This window comes from Schistocerca americana, chromosome 9, assembly GCF_021461395.2.
Source record: "Schistocerca americana isolate TAMUIC-IGC-003095 chromosome 9, iqSchAmer2.1, whole genome shotgun sequence".
Lineage (NCBI taxonomy): Eukaryota > Metazoa > Arthropoda > Insecta > Orthoptera > Acrididae > Schistocerca > Schistocerca americana.
In genome coordinates this window covers 116,772,344-116,788,841 of record NC_060127.1, presented here as the reverse complement: position 1 = coordinate 116,788,841, position 16,498 = coordinate 116,772,344, and positions in this window count along the sequence as shown.

Sequence of the window (16,498 nt, the reverse complement as noted above, 5' to 3'; positions counted from 1 at the left end):
GTGTTGTGCTGTATATATATCATCACAGTAAAAGTTTATTTCAATTATACCTACTGATGTTCAGTATTTGTACAGTTAACAAATACAGTATCTAGACATGCTTTTAAGCTAAAAGGTTTTGATTACATGCCATGGAAATCGTTGTGTTAGCATGGTCAATAAAATATTTACAGTAGGTTTGTTAAATGTACCGTCAGAGTTTGAGTTTGTCTCCCTCAATCATTGTAACATTTTTTTCCACTTTGTCACTTAGCTAAGTATATTGTGTAAGCTTTCTTGAAGTATATTTTTGTCTGCACCAGGGACGCTGTAGATGCACATTAAAGTAACTTCTAGCCAATCTCATTGGGATCTGTGATGCCAGAACATTTTTCAACATGCTCTCAACTAAGCTCCAGTGTTCTAAAGTCAATTTCATTGGAAGCATCACTAGCATTAGAGCACAGATATCTGCAGAGACTGTTTCCATATTTGTAGTCCTTTGATGTATAGTATTCTGTGTGTTTTGGTTTGAGCCAGCATTCTATTAAGCAGATAAAAGAATACTTCAGGTAATGTTTCTTTCAAAATTTCAGCTTTACATCCAGGTTCCTGAACTGTTAAAAATACAAAGCTACATGTTTGATTAAAATAATTTTCATTGCTGTCAATCCTTACTTAACCATCATCATCGTCATCTTGCGCAGGTTGCAACCCCTGGCTGGGTTTACTTGGAACTCTGGCCCCTCCGTGGCCCCACCACATTTCTTTCTCCTTTCTGTCCCAGCCTTCTTCTCTCATCTACAGACATGTCTTCACTCCAACAGTCCATCCATCTCTTGCTCATCCTCTAGATCTCTTGCCTCCTGTTGACATTTCATGAACTGGTCCCAGTATTCTGCCAACTCCCATTCTTTTAACATGTCCATACCACCTTAGTATTATCGTTTCTGTGGTCTTTTTCAATGGCTTCTCTTTTGCCATTTCTCTCACTGTCTCAGTCCTTACTCAGTCCAATATAGTAAGGTCTATCTGCATCTTTGAGATTTCTTTTTATATGCCCGTATCCTGCTCACCTGTCTTTTTTTGCATTACCCACTTTTATGGTGCATATGTAAGTAGTGGGCCATAATATGCTTGGTGTAACCCTTGCGTTTGTTTGGTACATCCTTACTTCACACCGGGCCTCTTACACTCTGTAGCAATCCGTGGGCTTGCCTTTTCCTTTCACTAACCTTGTTCTACCTTCTATTATGCTCCTCAGGTACTTAAAACATTGCACTTTCTTTAGTACTTACTTCCTCATCTTCTATACCTCATGCCACCGTCACTTTACAATTCTTTGCATTAAATTTTAATCCATACTGTCCCACCATTTCCTCGCACACATTTAGCTTTTATTGTATCTCTTGTTGTTCATTTCCCCACACCATTAAATCTTCTACAAACACTAGTGCTTCCGTATTTTCATCTCCTGCCACTATTGTCATTATCTCAACTGTAATGGTGATGAAAAGCAGGAGCGATAGTGCACTCCCTCTCTTCAGCCCATTTTTCTATTCTAACCAGTCCTACTTTTACACAGTCCACATTTCCACAACACACTTCTTTTGTTCTCATTGTCAGCAACCCAGTTCTCCCTTTCCCAAGGTTTAGCAGAACCTGCTTCTTTCCACACCATCATATGCTTCCTCAGCACCCATGATACCATTGTTAAATCCTAAACATATCTATAGTCTCTCACTCTGTAGGTGCTCTACACTTAAAATTAGATCCACTGTCCATTTTCCTTTCTCAGTTCTCCTCGAGTCATGTTTTATTCTATTTTCTGCAGGATCTTCTCCAATACCTAGGCACCAGGGCACATAACAGTAACTCCCCTATAATTTTCATAGTTTTCTACAATGCTTGTTACAAATTGGTACTGTGACTCCTTTTCTCCAGTGTTCAGGTGCTCTCCTTTCTGTCCACGCTGTTCTCAGGGCCCAATAGAACCACTGCACTTCAACAATATCAGGCCCTCTCCCCATCTCCACCCTTAGTTCATCCAATACTGGTGCTTTTCCTCCTTCCGTGGTCTTCATGCTTCCTCTACTTCTGTCCATGTTTGGTCCATATTGGCATCCTCCACTTCACTGCCCAGGATGAATCACAATACTTTGATTCAAGGGATTCTAATTCAGTAGAGATTATGCGCTAGTCTGCAAGTGTTCAGTTTAATACCGTTATATACCTTTGTAGTGAAAAAAATATTTGTCAAATAAATTCAAGCATTATTGGGCCCTCACTTTTAAGCAGATCGTCACAGAATAATGGTGTCTTGTTTGCTAACTTAAGCTTCCCCTATTTGTTTAAGTAAAGTTAATACCTGGTATTTCTTCATGATTCAGTTTGCTTATACATAAATGCATATGATTAAATTTTTCATATAGTTTCCATAGCTCAGAATTATAGTGGTCAATTCCTTTATTAAGTATGCCACTGAGTGGGTCATATCACACTTGTACATTTACAGGGTGACAATTATTGAACTGTTATGAAATAAGATCATCATAACTTCTGAGTGGTTTGTGTTAGAACATTCAAACAGCATGGTTGGCTGTCGGGCATGATGACAATTTGTAGGGTTTGGTTTAGCGACAAAGTTCACTTTCATTTGTATGGGTTTGGCAATAAGGAAAATTGGTCAATTTGGGGGACTCAGAATCCATATTTCACAATCAAGAAGTCTCTTCACCCTCAATTGGTGATTGTGTGGTTATTTATTTATTTATCGTATGATGATACAGAGCTTGGATCAAATACATAGTTTGAAGAGTATACAGTGCAACAAATGAGAAGCAAAATACATGTACAGAATCAAATGTTCAGAGTATTATGCTAAATTATCTACACATGACACAAGTTCTTAGATTTCTAAGTCCAGTCTGTTGATCCAGTTGCTCTCTTCAGGTGATGCTTGGTGGATGACATTTATTGATCCCCCGAAGGCTCGTTTCAGGCATTCACCAACAATGTGATTAACTGTTTGCAGGGCCGCTCCACAGTCACAATCTGAGATGTTGCCCAGCCCCATTTGTGCTTTAGATATCCGCAGTTCCCTCATCCTGTTCAGATGCGGTTGGTGGTTCTCCACTGGCGTTTGGGGAGTGTGAAACCTGGAACTCGCATGGAAGGCTTTTCAACCGGATGACTGTTGAACACCGACGATTCTTCTCACTCACGTCTCCATACTTCGTTGATGATGTGTAGTTTGCCAAGGTGGTTTTCTTGACTTCAGACACTGATGTTCTGCTATTAATATATCACTGTGTACAGGTAGCTGGGGGTTCTTCTGAATGTTTCTCCAGGTCTTCAGGAGAGCATCTGATCTTCGTAGAGCTGGAGGTTGGATGTTACTTAAAACTGGTAGCCATGCAGTTTGAGTGCTACGTATGCAGCCTGTGATAAGTCACATTGTCTGATTGAGTTGCGCATCTATCTTGCTACAGTGAACACTGTTCATACAAGTTGGACAACAGTATTCAGCAACAGAGTATGATAGTACCAAAGCAGTTGATCTTAGGGTTTGAGTGCTGCAACCCCAGGAGGTACCAGCAAGCTTCTGAATGATAATATTATGGGTCTTCACTTATTGTGTGGTGTGCAATATCCAGTCTCAGAATAATCGGTGCAATATTCCTTGATGACGTAGTAACTACCAAACGGTACGTGAAGGCTTTGGAAGATGATTTCATCCCCAATGTTCAAAGTGATCCTGATTTCAACAAGATGTGGTTCATGCAAGATGGAGCTTAACCCCCATCGAAGCAGGAAAGTGTTTGATGTTCTGGAGGAACGCTTTGGCGACTGCACTCTGGCTCTGGGTATCCAGAGGTCGTTGGCATGGGCCTCGATTGGCGACCTTATTATCTGGATCTGAACACATGCGACTCCTTTTTGTGGGCCTATATTGAAGACAAGGTGTACAGCAAAAACCCCAAAACCATTGCTGAGCTGAGAACAGCCATTCGAGAACTCATTGACAGTATCGATCTTTTGACACTTCGGCGGGTCATGCAGAATTTCACTATTCGCTTGCACCATATTATCGCCAATGATGGCAGTATACTTAACATGTCATAACCTAAATCTAAATATCTGTAGTGATGTTTACATGTTGAATAAAGTGCACACTGCAGTTTGTGACTAATTTTTTTTTTTTCATGTAGTTCCATAGGTGTCACCCTTTATCATTGTCACATTTCAGTTGCATAGTCCTAATAAAAACATCCCTTACCATCCAAGTGCAGACTTGGTAACATTTTTGTAAAAAATGTCGACATTACCTATGATTATGACAACTTATTCAGACGGTGTGTTTCTGTGGTTGGGTTTTCAACAGCTCCAGGATTAACTTCAGCAGAAGCAGAGTAACCTGTTTCTTTACATTTTCTTGGTGGAAACAATGTTTCATCATTTTCCAGAAGTTCATCTTGGTCGACAGTGCTTCTTTTTCAATATTTTAGCTGATAAGTATACAGCCATCTTCAAGATGAGATGGTCAACATGTCAAGTGGCATTAATTTGTTCACTGACTCACCTTGAAGGCGGCTGTATACTTATTAGCTGAAATATCAAGGAAGAAATATTGCTGTCCTTGTTGCCACTGAAAATTATGGAATATGCTGAGTAATCTGTGCTTGCAGACACTAAAATTATGAAGGCTGTCTGCAACAGCAGCCAATACATTGGTAGTTTTGTTACGAGGTGCATTCAAGTTCTAAGGCCTCCAATTTTTTTTCTCCGGACTGGAAAGAGATAGAAACATGTGCATTGTTCTAAAATGAGGCCGCATTCATTGTCAATACGTCCCAGAGATGGCAGCACTGTACGGCAGATGGAATTTTACCGCCAGCGGCGAGAATGAGAACTGTTTTAAATACTTAAAATGGCGACGTTTTTCTTACTTGAACAGCGTGCAATCATTCATTTTCTGAATTTGCGTGGTGTGAAACCAATTGAAATTCATCGACAGTTGAAGGAGACATGTGGTGATGGAGTTATGGATGTGTCGAAAGTGCGTTCGTGGGTGCGACAGTTTAATGAAGGCAGAACATCGTGTGACAACAAACCGAAACAACCTCGGGCTTGCACAAGCCGGTCTGACGACATGATCGAGAAAGTGGAGAGAATTGTTTTGGGGGATCGCCGAATGACTGTTGAACAGATCGCCTCCAGAGTTGGCATTTCTGTGGGTTCTGTGCACACAATCCTGCATGACGACCTGAAAATGCGAAAAGTGCACACTGCAGTTTGTGACTAATTTTTTTTTTTTTCATGTAGTTCCATAAGTGTCACCCTTTATCATTGTCACATTTCAGTTGCATAGTCCTAATAAAAACATCCCTTACCATCCAAGTGCAGACTTGGTAACATTTTTGTAAAAAATGTCGACATTACCTATGATTATGACAGCTTATTCAGACTGTGTGTTTCTGTGGTTGGGTTTTCAACAGCTCCAGGATTAACTTCAGCAGAAGCAGAGTAACCTGTTTCTTTACATTTTCTTGGTGGAAACAATGTTTCATCATTTTCCAGAAGTTCATCTTGGTCGACAGTGCTTCTTTTTCAATATTTTAGCTGATAAGTATACAGCCATCTTCAAGATGAGATGGTCAACATGTCAAGTGGCATTAATTTGTTCACTGACTCACCTTGAAGGCGGCTGTATACTTATCAGCTGAAATATCAAGGAAGAAATATTGCTGTCCTTGTTGCCACTGAAAATTATGGAATATGCTGAGTAATCTGTGCTTGCAGACACTAAAATTATGAAGGCTGTCTGCAACAGCAGCCAATACATTGGTAGTTTTGTTACGAGGTGGGTGCCACGAATGCTGACGGACGACCAATTGGCTGCCCGTGGGGCATGTTGCCAAGCAATGTTGACGCGCAACAACAGCATGAATGGGACTTTCTTTTCGTTGGTTGTGACAATGGATGAGACGTGGACGCCATTTTTCAATCCAGAAACAAAGCGCCAGTCGGCTCAATGGAAGCACACAGATTCGCCAGCACCAAAAAAATTTTGGGTAACCGCCAGTGCTGAAAAAATGATGGTGTCCATGTTCTGGGACAGCGAGGGCGTAATCCTTACCCATTGCGTTCCAAAGGGCACTACGGTAACAGGTGCATCCTACAAAAATGTTTTGAAGAACAAAATCCTTCCTGCACTGCAACAAAAACATCCGGGAAGGGCTGCGCATGTGCTGTTTCACCAAGACAACGCACCCGCACATCGAGCTAACATTACACAACAGTTTCTTCGTGATAACAACTTTGAAGTGGTTCCTCATGCTCCCTACTCACCTGACCTGTCACCTAGTGACTTTTGGCTTTTTCCGACAATGAAAGACACTCTCCGTGGCCGCACATTCACCAGCCGTGCTGCTATTGCCTCAGCGATTTTCCAGTGATCAAAACAGACTCCTAAAGAAGCCTTCGCCGCTGCCATGGAATCATGGCGTCAGTGTTGTGAAAAATGTGTACGTCTGCAGGGCGATTACGTCGAGAAGTAACGCCAGTGTCATCGATTTCGGGTGAGTAGTTAATCAGAAAAAAAATCGGAGGCCTTAGAACTTGAATGCACCTCATACATATGACACAGTCACATGCCCAAAAGAATTTTATTGAAATTATTTTTTTTTTTTTTTAATCCTTATCAGAAGATACATTACATTTTTATTTTTTCATTAATACATGTACAAATTACTTCATATGGATGTCATCATTGTACATAGACCTACATATATGGATTATTTATTGCATAGGTACCTAAGATAAGAATAATAAAAAGACATAATATATGTAAAAAATTGTGATAGAGAGATATATATACAAATTTATTACTAAATTACAAAAGGCAAGGTTAAAAGAATAGAAAGAGCCTGACCCAAACAAGAGAAATGAATCACAAGACTCCTCTGATAATACTCCTTGGACTTTACATTGGATAGAGAGAGAGAGAGAGAGAGAGTGTGTGTGTGTGTGTGTGTGTGTGTGTGTGTGTGTGTGTGTGTAGTTGAAAGATGTATTAACTTGGAATTGTCAAAAAACCCAATGTTTTTAACAGTGGAAACTCAAGGTTGGAATATCAACAATACTAGGAAAATAATGGATTTCTACTCATTGTAAAGGTGACCTGAGGAGTTGCAGACAGGCACAATGAAAAAAATGTTACAGTTTACAGCTTTTGGCCAAAACATTCTTCAGCAAAGAATACACACACGTTCCCACAAGCATACACCTTGTGAACCCATGGCTGCTAACACTGGTAGCTCTGACTGAAATGTGGCTGTCATGTCATATGAATAGCAACCTGGGGTAGGGAGAAGAAGGGTGAGGGATAGCATGACTGGGGGGGGGGGGGGGGGGGCATGCCGGGACTAGAAACCGCCAGGTGCAGTGTTGGGAGGTGGGATTGGTGCCCTGGGGAGGGGGGAATGTGGAGCAGAAAAGGAGAGGAGCAGGTCAGGGGAAAGGAGGGTGTGTGCAATGGCAAAAAGTGGCACACAATGGGGGTGAAAAGGAAGGTGTGATAGGACAAAGGGAGGAAACTGTTGGGTGGAGGGTGTGGGTACAGTAGGTTACTGTAGGTTGAGGCTGGGATAATCTTGGGATTGGAGAATGTGTTCTAAGAATAACTCCTATCTGTGCAGTTCATAAAAGCTGGTGGAGAAAGAGAGGGATCCAAATAGGCCGGGTTGTGTAGCAGCCATTGAAGTCGAGCATGTTATGTTCAGCAGCATGTTGTGCCACATGATGCTGAATAGAAAGTGCTGGATGGGTGGATTGGGCAGGTCTTGCACCTGAGTTTTCCACAGGGATACGATCCCTGTGGCAAGGGGTCATCATTGGTGGCGCAGGGATGGACTAGGATGTTCTGGAGGCTGGGTGCTCGACAGAACACAACTTTAAGAGGAGCGAGGAGGCTCTTGGGTAGGATGTCCCAGATTTTAGGACATAATGAACATGATAGATAAAGTCCTGATGAAGGATGTGTTTCGATTGTTCATGCAGCTGAACATGAAATGCTTGATTACAATGGCTACTTCACATCTTGGGCTACCTGGATCCTTCCCTCCTCCACCAGCTTTTGAGACCTACACATTTTTTCAACTATGTCAGTGCAGTGGGACCTTTTGTGACTCTTGCTCATTGTTCAGCAACTTGAACAATATGTGCATGCAAAGTATGGTGTTCTGAGGCAAGAACTATCACACACTATGGGTAATATTCATATGGCATTGCATGCTGTGCAAATTCTTTTTCCAAATACTCTGGCACATTCATCCCATTTTAATTAGTGATTACATAATTACCTAAAAATTTCATTTAGTTTTGTTTTCACTGTTTCTCTCTGTCTCTGTTTGAGTCCAGTGATGTATACTTACTTGGTGACACTGGTTGGAGATGGAAATTATTTGTTCAGCTGGATTCAATGCTTTCTTTGATAGCCTATATACCACCTTTACTGTGATGAAAAGTCCTCATCAGAGGCTAGGCGACACTCACAGATAATGTGTTGTACTGCTTTTGCAGCTTTTTATATATAGCTGCTAGCTATCTTGATATTTGGGACTAATTGGGGCTATATTGTCGAGTAATACATGTATTATCCCTTTTTCTATCTCTTGAGTGTGGTAAATGGTCCACTATGCTTTATAGTACTTTACCCATATTTCTATTTTCTTGATCATTATTAGACCTACTCCTCCATTACACATAATAATTTCTTTTATTACATTCACAAAGAAGATTTCTGTGGCTTGAGATTTACAAGACGATCTGTTCACATTTTTAATGTATGTATATAAAAAATGTAGAATAGCATCTTAAATTTTCAGTTTTGTTGATTGATATTGTACAGTAATGACAGTCGGTTTATGAGTAATGTTTCTTGATGCAGCTATGACACATATCCTCCAATTCCAGTTTATTTTGGGAGTGAAATAATTCAACGAATTTCTCTAGTGAGAGACACTGAAATATGTATATGAACTCATATGCTGCTCCTTATTGTGTCATTTAGGTTACAAGAAGTAAATCGCTTAATATTTCCAGTATAAGGAAAAAAATAGATTGCTACTCACTGTAAAGATGACACGTTGAGTTGCAGACTGGCACAACGAAAAGACACTGACACATTAGCTTTTGGCCAAAGCCTACATCAGAAAATGAAAAACACACACACACACAGGGTGCCCCATTTCATCTTGACCACCCTAAATAATTGTTTGTCCAGAGGCAAATTACAAAATGTTTCAAGCAAATGTTCTTTAGCCCTCAGGGAGACATCAATCAGCATGATTGCCTTCGTTGTAGCTTTGTTTTTTTACAAAGATATGAACAGTTGTATGATTTTTTAAATGGTACCCTGTTTTTTTATTCAGTAATTCATTTCCTCTCCTAAAGATCTATTCAAAAATGTAACAGAGTGTACCATTCACTGAAACACAACGTTATTGACACAACATTGACTTTGAGCCCAGGATCACAAACTCGTCCACTTGCTGGAGTTGTCAGAAAACAAATGAAAACCAAGTACAAACATAGCACAAAATTGGTTTTGATTCTCCTGTACCATTGCCCTGGAGTAGAACATTCAAAGGTGCTCAGAGTGGCGACCCTGGACACCGACACACTGGTGCACTCGTTGATGAAAGAACTATTTACTGCTTCCAGCGTTGCCTGCTGAAGAGGATTACAAGCAAGCACAATACATTCCTGCAAATTCTCTGGAGTTATTGGAATATCGCAATAGACAATGTCTTTAATGCATCCCCAAAGAAAAAAGTCCAGAGGATTTAAATCAGGAGACCTAGAAGGGCAAGTAACTGTTCCTCCTTGAACAATCCATCTGGCAAGATACCTTTGGTTCAGAACACGATGTGCACGCAAGGCATTATGTGCTGGACATCCATCGTGTTGATACCACATAAGCATTCTGGTTCTTAGCAGCACTTCATCCAAAGAGTAGGAAGAATTCGTCTGAGGAAGTTGGCATATGCTGTGCCATTTAGACTACCATGGATGAAATAACGGCCAGTAATTGTAGTACCAAGCATCTGACACCAGACATTAATTCTCCATTGATGCTGATGTTCCACTGTCTAAGCCACCGTGGATTGTCGCCGGACCAATAATGCGTGTTCCTTGTATTTACCTGTCGAGAAGTAACATTCATCAGTAATTAGAGCATTAGAGAAGAAGTTCGGGTTGGAGAGGATTTGCTGCTATGCCCACTGACAGAACTGTACTTGATTCTGGAAATCATTCCCATGCAATTCTTGATGCAGGTGTACATGGTAAGGATGGAACCAGTGATGTGTAAGAATGATGTACACTTGTTTTAGGAATGCCAATCTCGTGTTCAAGCTGTTGTGTGCTCACATGTGGATTCATAGCAATGGAAGCGAGAACAGTAACTTCGGCAGCTTCGTCTGTGCAAGTGCTACAATGATTATGTTGTCGTGGGTTGAAACTTCCCGTTTCCTGAAGCATCGCAACAAGAAGAGAAAACATCCATTGGTAAGGTGGGTTCTCGTCAGGATATCGCTCTTTGTACAGTTCCGCTGCCTGCGTAGCATTTCGCCTACCTTCAACAACAACAATAACAACAATAAAAGAAACATTATGTCGATGCAGTTTGTAGGAAGGACAGCCTTTACTGTATGCCTACTCCACACCAGTTTTTAAAAGGACTAAAATACTGTACTAACTGTACCTATACATAAGAAAACAGTATTGCAATTACTGCTGTGCTAACTTACATCCCCCATAGATGAGTAGCATTTCTACCTTCTCTTCGTTGGTGTCCATTCTACTCACATGACTCTTCAACTGATGATGGTTGGTGGAATGACGGGTGTGCATTCTACTTATGTTTACATTGTCCTCTGTCAATGTCAGCACGTGGATGTGCTCCATTACCCCGAGTACCTGCACTAAGTGCTGGGAGTGTCGACATCAATATTGTGTTATGTAATTAATAACGTTGTGTTTCAGTGAATAGTACACTGTGATACATTTTTGAATAGGTCTTTAGGAGAGTAAATGAATTACTGAATAAAAAATACAGGATGCCATTTCAAAAAGTCATACAACTATTCATATCTTTGTAAAAAACAAAGCTACAACAAAGGCAATCTTGCTGATTGATGCCCCCCTAATGGCTAAAGAACATTTGCTTCAAACATTTTGCAATTTGCATCTGGACAAACAGTTATTTGAGTGGTCGAGATAAATGGGAAATCCGTGGAGCCTGATTTTGCAAAATATTTCACGAAAAATGACATGAAATGGTTATCATATGTAGAAGAGATTGCATCTTTGACACCACTGAACCAAAGATGTTGCCTGAGTGGCAGAGTCAATTGTAAGTAGGACTGCACGGAGCGCAGTAGCAGTTGCTGTTGCACTCTGTTAAAGGTAGGATGTAAGACTTTAAGTTAGTGGCTAGCTGTGAGAATTTAGCTGTTGGCCTATGGATGCAGCATAATAGTTTTGTAAGGCAATTAGATTGTGTATATTTAGTTTTAAGTATGCAGCAACACATTGTGGATCTTGCTAATTTTGCAGTACTGCCCCTTTAATGTAGGAACCAAGTATTTGCCATCAGGTTTAATATATAAGTTGATTAGGAATGCCCAATTTGTAATATTTTGTGTGTTTTGTAATCCTGATACAGACAAGTTAAATTTTGGAATCTATTTTGTTAAATGATGTTAGACTTTTTGTCATGTAACTATCCAAGAGGCGGGCTGATAGATTTGTTACTGGCAGGTTTGATCATCACGCGAGTGTTACGGTAATGCTTCAGGAACTCGGGTGGGAGTCTCTGGAGCAAAGGAGGTGTTCTTTTTGTGAATCACTACTGAGGAAATTTAGAGAACCAGCATTTGAGGCTGACTGTAGTACAATTTTACTGCCGCCAATTTATATTTTGCGGAAAGACCACAAAGATAAGATAAGAGAGATTAGGGCTTGTACAGAGGTATATAGGCAGTCATTTTTCCCTCGTTCTGTTTGGGAGTGGAACAGGGAGAGAAGATGCTAGTTGTGGTACGAGGTACCCTCCACCATGCACCGTGTGGTGGATTGCGGAGTATGTATGTAGATGTAGATGTAGAAGTATTGTTAACTGGGTCAGTCAGTAAGTGAGAATTGTAGAACAGTTGAGGAGTTCATTGATTTTGAAGTTAACGTTAAAATGTTTCATTTCAAATTTTGTGAAGGATAAACTTTATATTGAATACAATTTTTGAACTAAAGAATTCAGTCTTAGCATACCCCATTATCAGTACCTCATCCTTTCCCACATCATTGTCCTTTTTTTTTTTTTTTAAATCCAATGTGATTTTAAAAGAAGTGCTTTTTTATTCAGAGTCACAAAAATATTAATGTGCCAGAATCAGAAAAGTATTAATGTTTGTAACAGTTTCAATGTGGGCAGCATTGTATAGTGCTGAGCCAAGATCGAATATTTTGTGTGCCTACTGTGGATAGAACAGAATACCGAGATTACATCTGTTGTGACTCAAGAACTAAAAACAATGTATTTCATTGTTTATTTGCATAGGGAATTTTATCAGGTTATTGCACAGGGCCACAGAACTCTGTGCTCATGAGACAGTAAATTTCAGAGGGATTGATTTCATTGTAGGCATTACATACTGGTTTTCCAGATTAAGTTGTTTAATTTTCTTTGGATTTCAGTAAAATTGATTAAGCACACCATTTACTCAAAAACACATTACATGGTAAAGTTCCGTAAGACAAACATTACGCGGGGAAGAGGAAAGGATAGCAGGGTATGACTGGGAGGAGAGAAGAGTGTTGGCTGGGGGGAAAACTGCAGGAACTAGAATGTCAGGAGGCACAGAATCTGGAGAATGTGGGCAGCGAGATGGGAAGCTTGGGGGAAAATGGGGAGCGAAAAAGGAGAGGAGCTGCCTGGAGGAAATATGGGTTGATATCTTGGCAGAGGGTGGCACACAAAGAGGGTGGAGGATGAGCATAGGGAGAAGATGGATATTGTTGGGTGGAGAGTGTGGAGACAGTCTGTTACCATAGGTTGAGACCAGGATAATTTCAGGAACAGAGAATGCATTGCAAGGATAACTCCCGTCTGCGCAGTTTGGAAAAGCTGGTGTTGGAGGAGAGGATACAGATAGCATTGCTTGTTTGAAATGAAGCATGTTTTGTGCAGGCTCTTGTTGGGCTACTGGGTGGCCTACTTTGCTCTTGGCCACAGTTTGGGGGTGGCCCTTCATCCTGGTGGACAGCTGGTTGGTAGTCATACTAATATAAAAATCTGTCCAATAATTACAACAGAGGTGGTATATGATACGATATGACACGGCTGCTTCCACAGGTGGCCTGGCCTCTGATAGTATAGGATAAGCCTGTGACAGGACTGGAATAGGAAGTTGTGGATGAATTTGGCAGGTCTTGCATCTGGGTCTTCCACAGGTATGTGATCCCTGTGACAAGATGTTGGGATTGGGAGAGGCATAGGGATGGACAAGGATGTTGTGGAAGTTGGATGGGAAACAGAACACCACTTTAGGTGGGGTGGGAAAGATATTGGACAGGATCTCCCTAATTCTAGGACATGGTGACAGATGAAGCTCTGAAGAAGGATGTGGTTCAATTGTTCCAGTCTGGGGTGGCATTGGGTGGCAAAGAGGACACTCCTTTGTAACTGGTTCTTGGGGTGGTCGAAGGATTTGTGGGTATTTGGGGAAATGACATTGGAGATCTGTTTGCGAACTAGGCATAGAGGGTTGTACCTGTCTGTGAAGGGCTTGGTGCGACCCTCAGTACGCTGTGCAAGGGAGTTCTTGTTACCGCAGAAATGCTGTCCATGGGTGGCTAGGCTGTATGGGAGGGATTTTTTGATGTGGAAGGGATGACAGCTGTCGAAATGCAAGTAGTACATCTTTGACAAGTCTAACATGGTTAAATTTGTGTGTGGGGCTAAATGTCAGGCTTTTGGATAACACCAAACTTCTGTGTGGCTGAGGGTTTTGGTGGAAAGGTTAACAACAGTGTTATGGGAATATTTTGGGTATGGATTTGGTGGAGTGTTGGTAGTGAGTTTTGTTGGTATGGAAAGTTGTGAAAGTTCAGCTAGGCAGGATTTGGGTGTTGGGAGGGGTTGACGAGGAGGAGTACTATGGTTAGGATAGGGGTTGGATAGTGGTGCCCCGAGGTGGCAGCAGGATGTCAGCAGAGCGGATTATGTATGGAGGTGGTGCCTGGAACGCTCCTCCAGGTGCTGGAGAGCAAGGGATTCAATTTCAGAGATGTAATGTATGTAGCAGGGACGGCATAGTAGCAGTATGTTGCAGAGGGAACAGAGGCAGTTCTGCAGTGCCTGTGCCATGGAGATGTGTTTTTACAGTTCCAGGTTTGCTAGGGCCAGGCACTGATGGAATATGAAAAGGTGAAGCTCATTGTGAAATGAGGGTTGAGATAAAGAGAAAGGAACTTTGTGGTTAGGTCGCTGGGAGGATTCCATGATTTAGGCAGCAGTTAAGAAACTCCATGTTTTGGCAAGGAAAGGGGCGTTCTGTTTTGACCTGAAGCAGAAAGGTGGAGCAATCCATTGTGGCAGAGATGGCATAGGGGAAACAGGATGATGCAAAAATAGCCAAATGAAGGTGTAGTTGTGATGTGAGCTGGATAACAGAAAAAGTGGGTAAAAACTACATAAAGAGACTCGAAAAGACGCACAGATAAGCAAAAACATGCACAGATATGCAAAAATACATGAAAATAAGCGAAAGCATGTGAAACTATGTAAAAATAACCACAAGTATGAGAAAAACATTTAGAAATGGGGGAGAAAAGGAACGGATGGTGTACAAAAGTATGTGTATCTTGAGATAAGGGAAGAGAGAGGTGGAAGGAGGATTGTTATGTCGAGAATCACAAGTTCATGTTGTATGGTTAGGTGTGCAAAATACATGGGGATGAGGGAGGAATTGGGATCTGTAGGAATAAATGTAACTATAGGTGGGAAGAATTTGGAGAGATGCTGCATCAACAATCTACACAGTCATGTAGCCATGTGTTGTATGCAGATGAGAGCGTTGATACAGTGTGGCTTGAAAGTGTGTGCAGTTTGGAAGGCAGGAAAAAACACAGGGAAGAAGAGAAAGAATGGACACAGAAGAGTAATGCTATAGAGAATAGTGACAATGGAAACCATCACATGAGTGTGGCATGGAAGAAATCCCTTTAGGAAAAAATCAAACAATGGAAACTCCAAGTTGGAATATCAACAATATAAGGAAAAGATAGGTTGTTAAAATGGTTCAAATGGCTCTAAGCACTATGGGACTTAACATCTGAGGTCATCAGTCCCCTAGACTTAGAACTAATTAAACGTAACTAACCTAAGGACATCACACACATCCATGCCCGAGGCAGGATTCGAACCTGCGACTGTAGCAGCAGCACAGTTCCAGACTGAAGCGCCTGGAACCACTCGTCCACAGCGGCCGGCTAGATAGGTTGTTACTCACAGTAAAGATGACAACTGACTTGCAGACAGGCACAATGAAAACACATCTGCACATTAGCTTTAGCCCACAGCACCGAGCGAGGTGGCGCAGTGGTTAGACACTGGACTCGCATTCTGGAGGACGGCGGTTCAATCCTGCGTCCGGCCATCCTGATTTAGGTTTTCTGTGATTTCCCTCAATCACTCCAGGCAAATGGTTCCTCTAAAAGGGCACGACCAACTTTCTTCCCCATCCTTCTCTAATCCGATGAGACCAATGACCTTGCTGTCTGGTCTACTTCCCCAAACAACCCAACCCTTTAGCCCACAGCCTTTGTTAGAAAATAAAACACACACAAATTTGTTCACACAAGTGTGCACATCTCATATACACAACAGCCTCTCGAGCAGCTCAGACCGGAAGTGCACAGGTGAAGGGGTGAGAAGAGCACTGTGTGCAGGGACTAAACTGCCAACTAGTGCCAGGCACAGTGTCAAGAGACTGTGGAGCAGGAAGGTGAGGGAAATGAGGAGTAAAAAAGGAGAGGAATGGGCAGAAGAAAAAATGAGTGGCACACAAAGAGGGTGAGTGGATGAGAATAAGGAGGAGATTGTTGGGTGGAGGGTTTGGGGACAACAGGTTACTGTAGGTTGAAAGCGGGATAATTTCAGGAGTGGAGGATGTGTTGCAAGGGTAACTCCATCTGTACAGTTCAGAAAATTGGTGGCGGAGGTAGGATCCAGATGGCTTGGGCAGTGAAGCAGCCATTGAAATCAAGCACGTTATGTTCAGCCACATGTTGTGCCACAGGGCAGCCTACTTTGATTTTGGGCATAGTTTGGTAGTGGCTGTTGATCCTAGTGGACAACTGGTTGATAGTCATACCAGTATAAAAAGATGTGTAATGATTGCAGCAGAGCTGCTATATATGACATGGCTGGTTTCAAAGGTGGCCTGGCCTCTGA